The sequence below is a fragment of the Phoca vitulina genome, unplaced genomic scaffold (genome assembly GCF_004348235.1).
Source record: "Phoca vitulina isolate PV1807 unplaced genomic scaffold, GSC_HSeal_1.0 scaffold27, whole genome shotgun sequence".
NCBI lineage: Eukaryota > Metazoa > Chordata > Mammalia > Carnivora > Phocidae > Phoca > Phoca vitulina.
This window is the reverse complement of record NW_022589730.1, coordinates 23,245,765-23,261,937: the sequence shown is the minus strand read 5'-3', so window position 1 is coordinate 23,261,937 and position 16,173 is coordinate 23,245,765. Positions and strand designations below refer to the sequence as shown.

Here is a 16,173-nt window from a genome sequence, read left to right as displayed (position 1 = left end):
ACACACATAGATATGATTATTCTGAATAATCATATCAGTTGCTTATGGGTGCTCCAGCTATTTGACAGTTCCTCTCAAGCCTTTTTAATATTCCAATCTGGGGCACCTGGGCGGCTCTGTCTGCTAAGCATCAGACTCTTGATTTCGGCTCAGGTCATGATCTCAGGGTCCTGGGATCGAGCCTTGCGTCATGCTCCCTGCTCAGCGGGGGAGTCTGCTTAAGGATTCTCTCTCCCTCTGCCCCTCCCACTCATGCTCGCTCTCTCTCAAAAAAAAAAAAAATAAATCTTTAAAAAAAAAAAAAAAAGAACATTCCAATCCTTTCTCCATACTGCAAAGTGATTTTTTTCAAAATGCAAATCTGAGCCTAGCATCTGAGCCTAGCAATCTGAGCCTAGCATCCCCCTACTTGAAACTTGCCTTGCCCACCCTTTCCAACCTAATCTTTCTCCACAGTGCCATTCATTTTTGCAGCTCCAGCCGCATGGCCCTTGTTTTTAGTCCTTTGTCAGAGGTTTCAGTCTTGGGGAACTACTCCCTCTGCTTGGAATGTTCTTTCTCCTTCCCACAAGTTAACCCTTACTGGGCCTTCAGATCACAGCTCTGCAGTCACATCCTCAGAGAGACTTTCCCAGACTTCCCACTAGGTAGCTTATTACTCTAATAGCACCTGCACCCACCTTCCTGGTGTGACACTCATATTTTCGTTTTGTTTGTTTGAGTATTTGATTAATGTTCCTCTTTCCCGCTAGCACTGCAAACTTCCCACGAGCAGAACTGTGTCTGATTTTGTTGCCTTTTGTGCCCTAGCTCCTAGCTCATTGCCTGGAGCATACTAGGGACTCAATAAATAGTAGTGACTGGCTCAATTTTCCTTGCCATCCTGTTCTATTAAGATACAATACCTCATTCTCCTAGAGATTTTTCCTGATCAATATTAAAAACAAAGAAAAATCCTCATCCTTACTCTCTGAACTAAAACTGGAGAGGAAAGGAATGGTTGTCTGTGACCTTAATGAGGCAAATCCTTATAAACAATAATTCTAAAGCTTTAACTTTGTGTCCTATATATGCGGACAGATACCTAGAGTCAGAGAAAGGGCTGGAAAACGTTTCTGTGCCTAAGAAATTGGGATGTTGGGTTTTGCTAGGCATAGAAAGTCAGAATTGGGATGTTGGGTTTTGCTAGGCATAGAAAAGTCAGAATGAGAAGAGAAGGCCAAGCCCCATGCAGGGTAATGAAACTGTGGGAGAACCTTAAAAATACAGATGTCTGACATTCAGTGTGATGGTGGCTGTGTTGCTTGAAGTAAGTCCCTCCAATTCCCCCAAACTGTCTTTGAAGTCTGATAGACACATAGGATTTAGGAAATCTCTCCTCAGCCCTGCACACCAAACGAAAACAAGTTCTGAATTTCCTGACTGGGTTGATCTGGGTGGAAAAGGGACAGCAGAGGGGCATCTGGGTGACTTAGTCCATTAAGCAGCCGACTCTTTGTTTCAGCTCAGGTCACGATCTTGTGGTTGTGGGATCCAGCCCCGAGTCGGACTCCAGGTCGGCTTCAGATTCTCTCTCCCTCTCCTTCCAGCTCGTGCGTGCTGTCTCTTTCTCAAATAAATAAAAGGGACAGCAGAAAGGAGAGAGTGAGACAACCCTAAACTAGTATATACACAGGAGTTGGAGTCAGGTGAACACAGAGCCTACATCTCCCAGGAATTTTCGGAAATTGTAAGGAGGGCATTGACCTTTATGTAATCCATGGAATGGGGAAGCAGGAGAGGTGTTGAGCCAGGTTCATGTGTATCTTAAAGGACAGGGCAACTTTAACAGCTGGATACAGATATTTCTGTGCCCTTGACAGACATACTCTAAGGATTAAAAAGCTGTCATATCCAGGATAATAAGGAAGTTGGGGGGGGGTACCTAAGTTTACCCAAATTAAAAAATATTTCCACACCTAAATAAAGCTAACTGAGAAACACTGTTGCTCAGATGTCAGCATGCTAATTATACACTCAGCAGACATGGCAGGTACAAAGATTAAATTCGCCCACGAAAAAGTAAAAGGGGAAAGGCAAGGGATCGAGTTTCCCGGCTATATAAATCCCCCTGTAACTGCCAGAAACTGTTTGGGCAACCTCAGGTAGAGCTAAGCAACATTTAGTTCGGTGTCACCAAGTGAAACCAAGGTTATTTTGTCTAGGTCGTTCTCTCCATTGTTGTGGCTTCCAGAGATCATAGGTTTGTCTAAATGAGACCATATCTCCATCAAACATCCTGGACCAAAGCTGACCTTGTAGAAGTACCCATGTCTGGGTCAGCAACCCAAATGCTGTTCCTAATTGGCCAACAAAAGGCCTAACTGTAGAACGCATCTTCATACAGCTAGTAGATACTGGAACATGATTGATTTTCTCCCACATGCCTCTACTAAGAGGCGGTATAGCCTACTGCAATGGTCTTCAAACTAGGGTATTTGTATCCCTAGGGATATGCAAAGACTTTTCTTTGGCATGCTTCCATGTGAAGTATTTCCTAAAATCAATCTTCATGAGAACTAGTGTAGGCAAAATACCTTTCCGGGTCCATTGCGCCATGCTCCAGGATACCAAAGAAGGGGATAATTGAAATAGTGGCATTGGGGCTAAAACATGAATGATTGGGTATCAATTCTTTTACAAATTGGGTAAGTAGTTTCCAATCTGTTCTTTGAACAAAATTGAAGGAGGATCTAATCAAGTCTAGATCAAGGAGTATCTAATCTGTCCAATGATAGATTTTTTAAACTGCTTTATTGAGATATAATTCACATACAATGCAATTCAGTGGTTTTTCTTATATTCAGAGAGTTGTGCAAATATTACCACTATCCATTTTAGAACATTTTCATTATCTCGTAAAGAAACTGTACCCTTTGGCATTCACTCACACTTTCCTCCCAAACTTCATAGCCCTAAACTACTTTCTACCACTCATCTACTTTCTAACTACTGATCTGCTTTCTGTCTCTATAGATTTGCCCATTCTGGACATTTCATTCTAAACAAGAAAGAAATATACCTTTCTTCCACAAATACTTCCAAAAAATGGAAAAAGAGGGAATACTTCCTGACGCATTTAATGAGGTCAACATAACCATGATACTAAAACTTAAGGACACTTAAAGAAAGGAAAATTACACGGGGCACCTGGGTGGCTCAGTCAGTTAATCATCTGTCTTTGGCTCAGGTCATGATCCCGGAGTCCCAGGATGGAGCCCCACATTGGGCTCCCTGCTCGGTGGGGGGTCTGCTTCTCCTTCTCCCTCTGTTCCTCCCCCCACTCGTGCTCTCTCTCTTGCTCACTCTCTCTCAAATTAAAAAAAAAAAAAAAAAGGAAAATTACAGTCTAATTTCTCTCATAAAAACCCTAAAGAAAATAATTAGCTAATTGAATCCAGTAATATGTAAAAAGAATAAGACATCTTGACAAAGGGAGTTTATTAAGGAATGGAAGATTATTTAACATTTTGAAATCAATATTATTCACAACATTAACAAAATAAATGGAGAAAAAGTGGAAAGATGATCTCCATAAATACAAAAATTTTTCTGATAAATTTTTTTAAAAGATTTACTTATTTGAGAGAGAAGGCATGTGAGTGGGGGGAGGGGCAGAGGGAGAGGGTGAGAATCTCAAGCAGACTCCCTGCTGAGCTCAGAGCCCAATGTGGGGCTCCATCTCATGACCCATGAGATCATGACCTGAGCTGAAACCAGGAGTCAGACACTCAACCGACTGAGCCACCCAGGCACTCCTCTGATAAAATTAATAGCCCTATGATAAGAATTCTTAGCATATTAAGAACAGGAAGGAATACCTTTAATCTGATAAATATCTGCAAAATAATAGAGTAAATATTACATACATTTAGTAATAAAATATTGAAAATTCTCCTCCTGGGATGAGAAACAGACAAGGATGCTCATTTAATACCCCTTCTATACAACATTGCTTTGAAGGTCTTAGTCAGTGTAATAAGGCAAGAAAAATGAATTAAAAGTATAAGGATTAGAAAGGAAGAAATAAAACTGTCATTGTTAGATGACATGATAATGTACATAGAAAAATCCAAAAGAATAAGCAGATAACTTGTTAGGATTATAAGTGAACTTAGCAAGATGTCTGATACTCAAATCAGTATAGGGAAAATCAATTTTGTTTCTATATTCCAACAATAAACAGATTTAAATTTTTAAAATAAAACCATTTATAGGAGCATCAAAAACATAGAAATAGATCTAATGAAAGATATGCAAAACTTAATTTAAAACTCTAAAACATTATTGAGATATATTAAAGAAGATTCAAATACATGGAACTGTATAACATGTTAATAAATTTGTGATATTCAATATTGGAAAGATGTCATTTATCCCTAAATTTGTCTGTCATTTCTTGGTCTAGTTGAGAGTTATATAGGTACCTTCATGGCGTGAAAATAATCAAACTATTCAGTTGTGATTTGGACATTTTTCTATATGTACATTATACATCAATGAAAATTTAAGAACATTTTTGTGTTGTATGTCAATTATATCTCAAAGCTGAAAAAAAGTGGGGGGTAACTTTTTTGAAGAAAAAATTCTAGGCAGAATTCTAGAGATTCTTATTTCCTGGTTATTCAGTCAAGCTAATCTAGGTATTGCTGTGAATTTTGCAAATATGATTGGGCTTGAAGTCCCAAGCCAGTTTACCTTAAGATATGGCAATTATCTGTGTGGATCTGATCTAGTCTGGGGTGCTATTTGAAAGCAGAGAATTTTCTCTGGCTAGTAGCAGAAGGGTAAGTTAGAGAAGTTTTAACCAGGAGAAGGATTTGAGAGTCCGTTGCTGGCTTTGAAAATGGAAAGGGCCACATTCAAGGACCGGAGAGTTGTGCCTGGCCAGTAGCCAGCTGGAAAACAGGACTTTGGTCCTACACCTGCAAGGATCTTAATTCTGCCAACAATATGAATGAAGCGTTTTCTTCCCCAGAGGCTCCAGATAAGAATTCAGCCCTACTAATACCTTAATTTTGGACTTGGGAGACCCTAACCAGAAAACTCAGTCAATAGCTCTAACCCTCTCCACCCACCATGGGTTTCTCATCTACAAAATGGTGAGATAATAAATGGGTGTTGTTTTAAGCTGCTAATTTTGTGGTATTTTTGTTATGCAGCAATAGAAAACTAATGCAATCACTATGGAATTTTAAAAATGTTTTTGTTTTATTGAGATATAATTCACATACCACAATTCACTCACTTAAAGTGTACAATTCAATGACTTTCAGTATATTCATAGAGTTCTACAACCATCACCACATTGAATTTTAGAACATTTTCATCACCTCAAAAGAAACTCCTCACTCTTTAGCTATCACCCCCTAGCTTCCCATCCCCCTAGCCCTAGGCAACCACCAATCCACTTTCTGTCTCTATAGATTTGTCTATTCTAGACATTTCATATAAATAGAATCATACAATGTATGATCTTTTGTGTTTGGTTTCTTTCACTTAGCATGTTTCAAGGTTCACACACGTTATATCTGTGTATCAGAACTTCATTTCTTTTTATGACTGAATAGCAAACATTCCATTGTATAGACATACCATATTTTGTTTAGCTATTCTTCAGCTGATGGATCAGGCTTTACTCTTCCTTCCTTCCTACCTTCTACTTTTTCTTTCTTTCTTTCTTCTTTCTTTCTTTCTTTCTTTCTTTTTCTTTCTTTCTTTCTCTTTCTTTCTATAACAACAACAAACACATAACATAAATTTGCCCTAGCAATTTTTAAGTGTACATCAGAGTATTGTTAACTATTACTAATAACACATTATTGTACAACAGACCTCTAGAACTTTTTCACTTTCCATGACTGAACCTTCATACTTATTAAAAATCAACTCCTCATTTCCCCTTCCCTCCATCCAGCCCCTGACAACCACTAATCATATAAAATAATTAAAAATATATGGTAAATATTAAATGAGGTTCTAGGACAGTCTATTCCTTCCTATCTGTGTCTTTCTAGAAGAACTGCTTAGCATGGTGGCTAAGAGAGTGATCTTTTAGCCAGTGAACTGTATCACTGTCATACAAAGTCCCTTAATCTCTGATTCATTGTCATCCTCTGTACACTGGGTAATATAATAGTATCTATCTCATAGGGTCATTGGCAGGTTTAAATGAGTTGTTAAGAGTAAAACACTTAGAATAGTGCCCAGGACATAATAAGTCCTCAATAAATGCTAGCAAACAGTATTATGTCTAAATTATATAGATTATAAATGCCTCAAAAGCAGGGCCCTTGCCTTCTTTACAGCTGATATGTAGAGACTGCTCAAGCTTTTTCTACTTGCTTGGCTCAGCAGTATTAATTTATTAGCAGATGCAGGCATTGTCTTGCTTGCTGGTTTCTCCATCTGCTCTAAATTTAGGACTAAATAAAGACAGTTGTGGGGGTGGAGGAAGTTTTAGAGATCTCTGGTCCAAATCCATTGGGTTTTTGTTTTGTTTGAAAGCTGTAATCCAGAGAGAATTTAGAAGCATCTGCTGAAGACCATTTTTAGGCATGTTTTGCAGAAATTTGTAGCATCTATATACATTGTTATGTGCATCCATACTTTGAATCTTCAACTATTTACATATAGTAATATCCTAACTGGTGTTCCAAATTTGATGCTACTCTATATATGGTAATTCCTAACTCATTATAACATATGGATATTAAATAAATTGATTTATGAGAAGCAATTCACTTTTTCAATCTTGGTAATTAGAATAGTCACAATCTTACAATCCCAGATTTGAATAAAGATGTCTAAGAATAGGGCATCATAATTAAACTTTACATTTGTATAGTGCATAATAATACCTTAATCTGTATACCTTGTTTAATGCTTACAAGCACTCAGGGAGGCAGGCAGGTAGGGGAATATGATGAATTCCATTTTATAGATGAAGAAATTAGAATTAAGAGGTGTTAAGTGACTTGCCTAAATTTACTAAATGGTAATAAATGGCAGAGCCAAGACTATGCTCAGGTTTCCTAACTGCTAGCCAGTGCCCTTTCCATTCTGCTGGCAGAGGAAAAAGTTAGGAATCCCCACTTTCTTCCATCAGGTTTTACACCCTGATTCTACTAAGGACCAGGCAGTCCTTACCAGCAGTGGTCTGTGTGTGAGTCTTCAGTAAAGCCCAGGCCTCCTTTGGTCAATCTCATTTTGTAAATGCTATAGCCTCATCCCCCTGGCAATGAGGATTTATACCAGGCAAATGTTGCAGATCACAGTGTTTAATGGCATTGCTAGAACTGAGAAACTTTGGAATTGAAAGATCAAAAACAATCATCGATTAAATAGTTTGAATAATGGGGGAGAATCTTCTAGTCAACAATCTCTTTTCTCCTCACTTCAGGCTAAAGATGCCTATAAAACCCCATGTAATGTGGCTGCAGAAGGTATTTTGTAGACAGAACTTTGAATAAAAGCAATCACAGGAGTTTTGCAGTTTTTCTCTGAAAGAGAGCCACCCTCCCAGAATTGCTTGTCATTGAATAGATAGATGAGAGGGAGCAGGATTAGAAATAGAAAGAGAAGTAGCCTGAACATCTAGTTGATGGGGAGTGCCTCTGTGTGGTTGAGAGAAACTATTTATACTGTAAAGGAGTTAGCTTGAATGGCAGAGACAGAATGACTAAAATCTGTATGCAATTAGCATATAAATTCTTACCCGACAAGTATATACTGGCATAGACAAGTATGAAGCATTTGATGTTGGACATAGAAATGGGTGAAGAGAGGGGCGCCTGGGTGGCTCAGTCGTTAGGCGTCTGCCTTCGGCTCAGGTCATGATCCCGGGGTCCTGGGATCGAGTCCCACATCGGGCTCCCTGCTCGGCAGGAAGCCTGCTTCTCCCTCTCCCACTCCCCCTGCTTGTGTTCCTGCTCTCGCTGTCTCTCTCTCTGTCAAATAAATAAATAAAATCTTAAAAAAAAAAAAAAAAAAAGAAATGGGTGAAGAGAAAGCCCGTGTAAAGATCCATTTCGCATAACACGCCAGTATAATAGGAGTCTGTATTTCAGAGAACTAAAACCAAATTGAATGAGCCTAAACAATAACAGAATTTACTGATTTCTTATAAGTCAAAAGAACAAGGATGGTACCAACATCAGATGCAACTGGATCCAGAGCTCAAAGGCTATCAGGGTTTTTTCCCTCTCTCCTTCTAACTTTTAACTCTGCTCCCCTCTGTTTATTATCCTCTTTTGCTTATACAGATGGACTTCCTCTATGTAGTCAGAGAACATGGTTGCCAGCAAGGGCAGACTGATGCTCCGTCCTAGCATAGCAATCTCAGCACAAAGAAAGAGCACGGCTGCCATGTATAAATTCCCAGAGAAGGATTGTGATTGGCCAATGTAGGCCACGTGTCTGCCTATGGACCAGTCTAAGACTCAAGGGTAACCAAGTGCTAGAACTGATTAATTCTTGCTCATGTCTCCACATTCAAATCAAAGCAGGTGGAGTCTAATTACCAGAAAATTGGTAGTGAGGAATCTGGCGGGGCTATCACAGTCCATTACATCCATAGTTCCCAAATTTACCTGAGGATAAAAATCACCTTGACCCTTGGTATAAAACAGATTCCTAGACTCCTCACTCAGTCCAATTGGAATCAGAACGTACAGGAGAGAGATGGTACTCCAAGTGTGTTAGTTTCCTATGGCCACTGTAACAAATTACCAACATCTTAGTGGCTTAAAACAACATGAAGGTACTGTCCTGTAGTTCTGGAGTCCAGAAGTCCAAAATCAGTGGACTAATGTCAAGGGGTTGATAGAACTGTTTTCTTCTGGAGGCTCTGAGAGAAGAATCTGTTTGTCTTTTTCAGCTTCTAGTGGCTTTCTGGTGGTGTTCCAGTGGCCCCTTCCTCCATCCTCATAGTGCAACATTCCAATCTCTCCTTCCATCATGACATCATTTTTTACTCTGACTTATCCTGTGTCCCTTTGATGAGGACCATTGTGATTACCTCACGGCCCCCAGAATAATCCAGGATTATCTCTCCACCTCAAGATCCTTAACTTAATCACATCCACAAAGTCCCTCTTGCCATATAATATAATATTCATAGGTTCCAGGGATTAGGAACGGACATAGTTGGGCCATTATTCATGCTACCATACCATGTAATTATTATTAGGTAAATTTGAGAAACACCACAAGGAATGGCTAGTTAATATTAGAGCTGCAATGTAAATATTCCAAACCACAAATATACAAGCATAATTAATTATTTAACTGTATATAATATATAGATGCCCAAACTGGGTGGCCCAAACACCACATTTTTGCATGTATCAATAATTCATGCCATTTTATTTTTGTGTAGTAGACCACTGAATGAATTTACCACAATCTGTTTGTATATTCACCCATGGATGGACAGTTGGCTTATTTCCTTTTCTGTTTATTTTGAATAAAGCTACTATGAACATTTGTGCACAAGTCTTTGTGAAGACATTATGTTTTCATGTGGGGGTGGGGTAAATATATACAAGTGGAATTGCTGGGTCATATGATGAATGTATATATCACTTTTTAAGATACTGCCAGACTGTTTCCCAAAGTGACTGTAACCATTTCACTCTCCTCCTAGTATTCCAGGTGCTCCACATCCTTGTCAACACTTGAGATGGCAAATCTTTTTAATTTTAGCTATCCTCGTGGCCATAAAGAGGTATCTCATTGTGGTGTTGTTGGGTTTTTTTAAGTAAGCTCTACACCCATTATGGGGCCTGAACCCATGACCCAGAGGTGGCGAGTCGCAAGCTCCACCAACTGAGCCAGCCAGGAGCCCCTCATTGTGGTTTTAACCTGCATCTCACTGATGACTATTACAAGTGAGCCTCTTTTCCTGCGCTTTCAGCCATTTGTATATCTTCTCTTGGCATTTTATTGCCATTTTTATTTGTACTGTTTCTCCCCATCACCCTTTCCCAATTTTTTTTTGAGATCCTATTAATGCAAATGCCCTTGAGGCAGCAGTGGTAACTCCATAGGAGGTGGTTTCTGCTAAGTGAAGCCTTGGGAGGAAGGGATGATGGTAGATGAGGTTGGGGAGGCTGGAGACGGGGGGATTCATGCTTAGGGCAGAGTGAGGAACAGTGAGGGGCTCTGGATCTGGAAAGTCAAGACTAGAGCTGCTGTTGATTGGGTAGAAATGAAAGGGTACACAGTGTTGTTGCTGCTAGAAGTTTTAACCTGGATGTGACTGACAACAGGGTTTGCTTTGGCGATCACTTGCCTTGTGAAATTGCATGTCTAGATCCCTTTTGCCAACCTCATTACCGCCAGGTGAAAATGTCTGAGAGCCACTTGGAAATAAGAATTTGCCAGAAAGGATGGGACCGAAGAACAAATATTTGACTGATTCCTGAATGGAACTCACTCGATTCTCACAACAGCCTTAAGTTTCTTTTGAGGGTAAAAGCTCAGGAGTGGAACTGCTGGGTTTCAGGGATACCTCATCCTATTTCCCTAATGCCAACTGCTCTCTGAATGACTGCCCAATTTACGCTCCACTCCCACCAAGAGCACCTTAAACGTCCTGTGCCCCACTCACTGCCGGCAGGGAATGATATCTGATTCTCCTTTTTCTTTCTTCCAATCTGAGACATGTAAAATGGTATTTAGCTTTAATTTACATTTCACTGATTACTAATGAGCTTAAACATCTTAGTAGACTTGTTAGTCATTCAGATTTCTCCTGTGAATTGCCTCATCATATCCTATGCTCATTTTGTTTTCTGTTGGATTTCCTGTCTTTTCCTTAAAGCTATCTTGGAATTTTTAAAATATTATAAATCTTTATTTTGTGTTGATTTTGAATATGACAAACAACTTTTCCCATTTGATCACCTATTAATTGTGTTTATGATGGCCTCCATAAGACAGAAATAATTTAATCAAATCTGTGGATTTTTTTTTGGTCCCCTTAAAATTTGTACATTTGGCATCTTTTTTTTTTTTTTAAGATTTTATTTATTTATTTGACAGAGAGAGACAGTGAGAGAGGGAACACAAGCAGGGGAAGTGGGAGAGGGAGAAGCAGGCTTCCCACCAAGCAGGGAGCCTGATGCTGGCTCGATCCCAGGACCCTGGGATCATGACCTGAGCCAAAGGCAGATGCTTAATGACTGAGCCACCCAGGTGCCCCACATTTGGCATCTTTTTTAAAGAAAATTTTCCCACCCCTGAAGTCCCAGCAATATTCTTCTACATTTCCTTCTCTTGGCTTTATAATTTAGTTTTTCAAATTTAGGACTTTAATCTGCTTCGAGGATTTTTTTTTTTTTTTGCATATGTTGTGAGATTCAACTGAATTTTTCTCCTTAGAGTGAGACAATTTTCCTGTCTATCTACTAAAGAATTCATCTATTTCCCACTGATTAGTGATGTCTTTCTATCCCAAGTTCCCCATACTAATACCTGCTCTATTTGCTCTTCCTGTGCCAGTCAGTACCACACTGCTCTGATTATTCTAGATTTCAAGTATGTCTCATTATTTGGTAGGGTGCATTCCCCTCCCTTTTGCTCTTCTTTGGAGATGTATCTTAACTATTTGTAGATATGTGTTCTTCCATGTATATTTTAGAATCAAATTCTCTTCACCTAGAATTATGATGCAATTTCATTTAATTTATAGGTTAATATTGGGAGAATTGCTATTTTTATAACGTTAAACTCTTCTAGCAATGAACATAACAATATGTTCTTGTTTATTCAGGTTTTCTTTTATGCCTTTTAATTGAGTTTTACATTATTATCTGCGTTATTTGGTAGTTTAGTTTCTATATATTTTATAGTTTTATAACTACTATAAATGGTATCTTGTTTACTGGGTTTTGAAGGTGTAGAGGAATGCTATTGATCTCTGTATGTTGCCCTGCTATGTGGCAACCTTCCTGAACTTGCGTGAGATCTAATCATTTGTTAATTACCTTGGGTTTTCCATATAATTGACAATAACATGTTTCTCCCTTTCCAATCCTTGAACTCTCTCTTTCTCGCGGCATTACATTGGTCAGTCCTCTATTTTTGTGTCAGAGGGCAGTGGCGGTTAACCGGTCTGTTTTGTTTCTGAATTAAAAGTGATCACGTCTAAGGGTTGACCATCTAGGGTCTTTGATGTCTAGATCCTCTTTTAAAGGGCTACCTGATTAGGTCAGGCTCACCAAGGATAATCTTCTTGATTAATTAATTAATGTATTTTGTAAGATTTTATTTATTTATTTGAGAGAGAGAGAAAGAGCATGAGCGGGGGTGGGAGGGGCAGAGGGAGAGAGAGAAGTAGCGTCCCTGTGAGCAGGGAGTCAATGTGGGGCTCCATCCCAGGACCCTGGGATCACAACCTGAGTGGAAGGCAGATGCGCCGCCCAGGCGCCCCTTGATTAATTTAAAGTTTACTGATTTCAGAACTTTAATTATATGTGTAAAATCCCTTCATATCCTTTCTTATCATATCCCTTCGCCATATAATGTGACCTAATCAGAGGAGTGATATCTCATCATATTCATAGGTGCTGCCCACTCTCAAGGGGAAGAGATTATTCAAGGGTTTGTCTCTGTTGGGATATTAGAATTCTGTCTACCACATACTTCCAATTCAAATTCAGGACTGTGTAACCTCATCTACGTAACATCTATATCTCCTTTCTGTCATGTTAAGTCGCAGTTCTCAATAACACCAATATAATTACTCATTTGCTTTATCCTGCAATACACACCACTAACAGTCTCAGAATACTAATGCCAAGACTCTACCATCAATGTGATTGACAAAAATAGTTTTCAAGATTTGTATGTGTAGGGGTACCTGGGTGGCTCAGTCGTTAAGTGTCTGCCTTCGGCTCAGGTCATGATCCCAGAGTCCTGGGATCGAGCCCTGCATCAGGCTCCTTGCTCAGTGGGAAGCCTGCTTCTCCCTCTCCCACTCCCCCTGCTTGTGTTCCCTCTCTTGCTGTGTCTCTCTCTGTCAAATAAATAAATAAAATCTTAAAAAAAAAAAAAAGATTTGTATGTGTATGTGTATGTTTGTATTGCAGTTCTTTTGTCCTTAGGCTATGTCCCACTAAGAATGTAGAGTCAAGTTCCTTGTTTTAAAGTCACTTCCAATAGCTCCTCCATGTGCCAACAACTTGAAACAGTGAGGTTCATTTGTTTCAATTTGTGTTCACTTCTTGGGGATTACTTTTTTTTTTTTTTTTAAGATTTTATTTATTTGACAGAGAGAGACACAGTGAGAGAGAGAGAACACAAGCAGGGGGAGAGGGAGAGGGAGAAGCAGGCTCCCCACTGAGCAGGGAGCCCAATGCGGGGCTCGATCCCAGGACCCTGGATCATGACCTGAGCCGAAGGCAGATACTTCACCGACTGAGCCACCCAGGCACCCCTTAGGGATTGCTTTTTAACTTAAATTTAATTTTATTTCATAATTATGTTAAAGATATACATAATTTTACAGTAAAACTCACACAACAAGGTACATTTAGAGCATTCTGGTTTCTTGCTCCTTGTCTCTTTCCTCCTCATAAGTAGTTTAAAAAAATTTTTTTTTGACTTAGTTTCCCATTGTTTTTTAATATAGGCAAATATGTATATATGTTTATATCTGATGGGGCAGGGGGATCTCATCACAATTTCAAAATTTTTAATGGTTATTTTTCTATTTAAAGTTTTCTCTTTGGGTCAATAGGTGTTTTCTGTTTTTCCAGCTGTGTATCCCTCTCATTGATGTTTTCGAATTTATTAGTGTGTAGTAGTTCATAATCTTTTTAAAAACACCTATTTTGTCTGTAAATTATTTTTCCCTTTTAATTTTGTGTTCTGTTTACTTGTATATCTTCCTGCTTCTTACTGATCTTATGATGGGATTTTTTTATTATGTTAATCACCATACATTACATCATTAGTTTTTGATGTAGTGTTCCATGATTCATTGTTTTGATGGGATTTTTTAAAAATCATCTTTTGATTTTGTTATTCATATCTATTGCTTTTGTCCCCGCTCCCCCAGCACCTCACACCATTGATTTTTGCCATATCTTTATTATTTCCTTCCTGCTTATTTCTTTGGGGCTTTGCACTGAACACTTAGCTCATTTGATTTCAATATTTTTTATTTGTTAAATAAATGTATATAACACTACAAATCCCCTTTAACTACTACCTTATGTACACTTTGACACATGGTACTTTCATTATATTTTGTAATTTCCCTTATTATAATCTCTTTATTCTAATATTTAGTAGTATTTTTTACATCTCCAGAGTTTTAGGAGTTTGAAACTATTCTTTTATTTATTTTTTATTTCTTTAAAAGATTTTATTTTTGACAGAGAGAGAGAACACAAGCAAGGGAAGCAGCAGGTAGAGGGAAAGGGAGAAGCAGGCTCCCCACTCAGCAGGGAGCCTGATGAGGGGCTCCATCCCAGGACCCCAGGACCACGACCTGAGCCGAAAGCAGACGCTTAACGTCTGAGCCACCCAGGTGCCCCAAAACTATTCTTAAAAAAAAAAAAAAATTTATTTATTTTAGAGAGAAAGAGGGAGCAAGTGGGGGGAGGAGCAGAGGAAGAAGGAGAAAAGCAGATTCCCAGTGGAGCAGAGCCTGACCACAATGCTGGCCCAATCCCAGGACCCTGAGATCATGACCTGAGCCAAAATCAAGAGACCATGCTTAACCTACTGAGCCACCCAGGGGCCCCTTGAAGCTATTCTTTTGTTAATGATTTCCAAATTTATTGTATTGTGATAGAGAACATGGGCTGTATGATGTTGATTTTTTAAAATTTACTGAGGTGCATGACTAGTAGGTGACTGATCTTTGGAGTCTCCCATATATTCTTGAAAAAGATGTATATTCTTTATTTGTTAAGTACAAAGCTTTTTATTAGATTGAGCTCACTAATAGAGTCATTCATTTGACTTCCACTGCATATAAAGTCTTCTTTGTCCCTTGTGATGTTTTCCACCTAAAAGTCTATTTTGGGTGATATTAAAATTGCTACTCTGGAGGTTTTTTGGTTCATATTTACCCTGTATCTCTTTTTCCATCTCTTAATATTCAAAGAATGATTCCCTGGGAACTTTCCTGGGCAGTACTGTACAATAGCACGGCAAGCATCAGGATGCCCTTGAGCTAAGTTCAGCCCCTCAGCTCGAAGGAGGGGAGCCTCAGCTGTCTCTGACCCTGCCTGGCACCCTGCTCATTTTCTTACTTTCCTCTCCCACATCTGTCTTGTTCATTTTCATATTCCTATCTTGTAGCACACTGCCTGACATCTGGTAGGCACACAGTAAATATTTGTTCAGTGAATGGAGCATACAGCCTTGTTAGGAAAATAAGACACCCTGAAAAATAGTTAGAATTTATGGAGCACTGACTACATGCTAAACCTTCTCCTCACATATTACCTCTCTGATCTTAACTCCTACCTTGCTCCTCTCTCGTACCCTACCCTAGCTGCACTGGTGTTACTGTTGTTCCATGAACACATCGACCCCATTGCTGCTTCAGGATCTTTACACCTGCTCTCCCCAGATGTTTGCACAGCTCACTACTTTGCATCATTCAGATCCCTGCTCAAATGTCACCTCTTCAGACATCCTTCCCGAGTCACCCCATCTAAAATACTACTCCGTACGTCTCCTAATCTAATCACTCTCTATGGTCTTTTCTTAAAATAGCAATTATCACTAAAATGATTTGTTTGGCTACATGTTTACTGTCTGTCACCCACCAGAAGGTAAGTACTTTGAGGACAAGGAGTTTGTCTTGTACACCACCATACCCTCCTCTACAGTAAGTGCCTGGTAAATAGTAGACACCAGTAAATTTTTGTTGGATGAGAAAATTTTCCTTTAATGCTCAGGGAAATAACATTTTCAACAAGTGTGATTATACCTACTTTTATAGAGGAAGTAATTAAAGCCGAGAAAGGTTCAGTAGCTTGCCCAGGGGCACACAGCAATGGAGCCAGGATTTGAACACGAGCTCATTTGACTCCAAAGCCCATCCCTAATCTCTACCTCTGCGCTACTGTCTGCAAATGAAGTAGAATGTAAACACACAGGACACTAGGA

General features: G+C 39.2%; 1 protein-coding gene across 5 annotated transcripts in view; it reads left to right on the top strand.

Annotated features, from left to right (window-relative positions):
• The window catches only part of SMAD4 (SMAD family member 4), a 101,504-nt gene that overhangs the window by 13,629 nt on the left and 71,702 nt on the right, over positions 1–16,173 (top strand). The gene's annotated exons all lie outside the window — the stretch shown is intronic.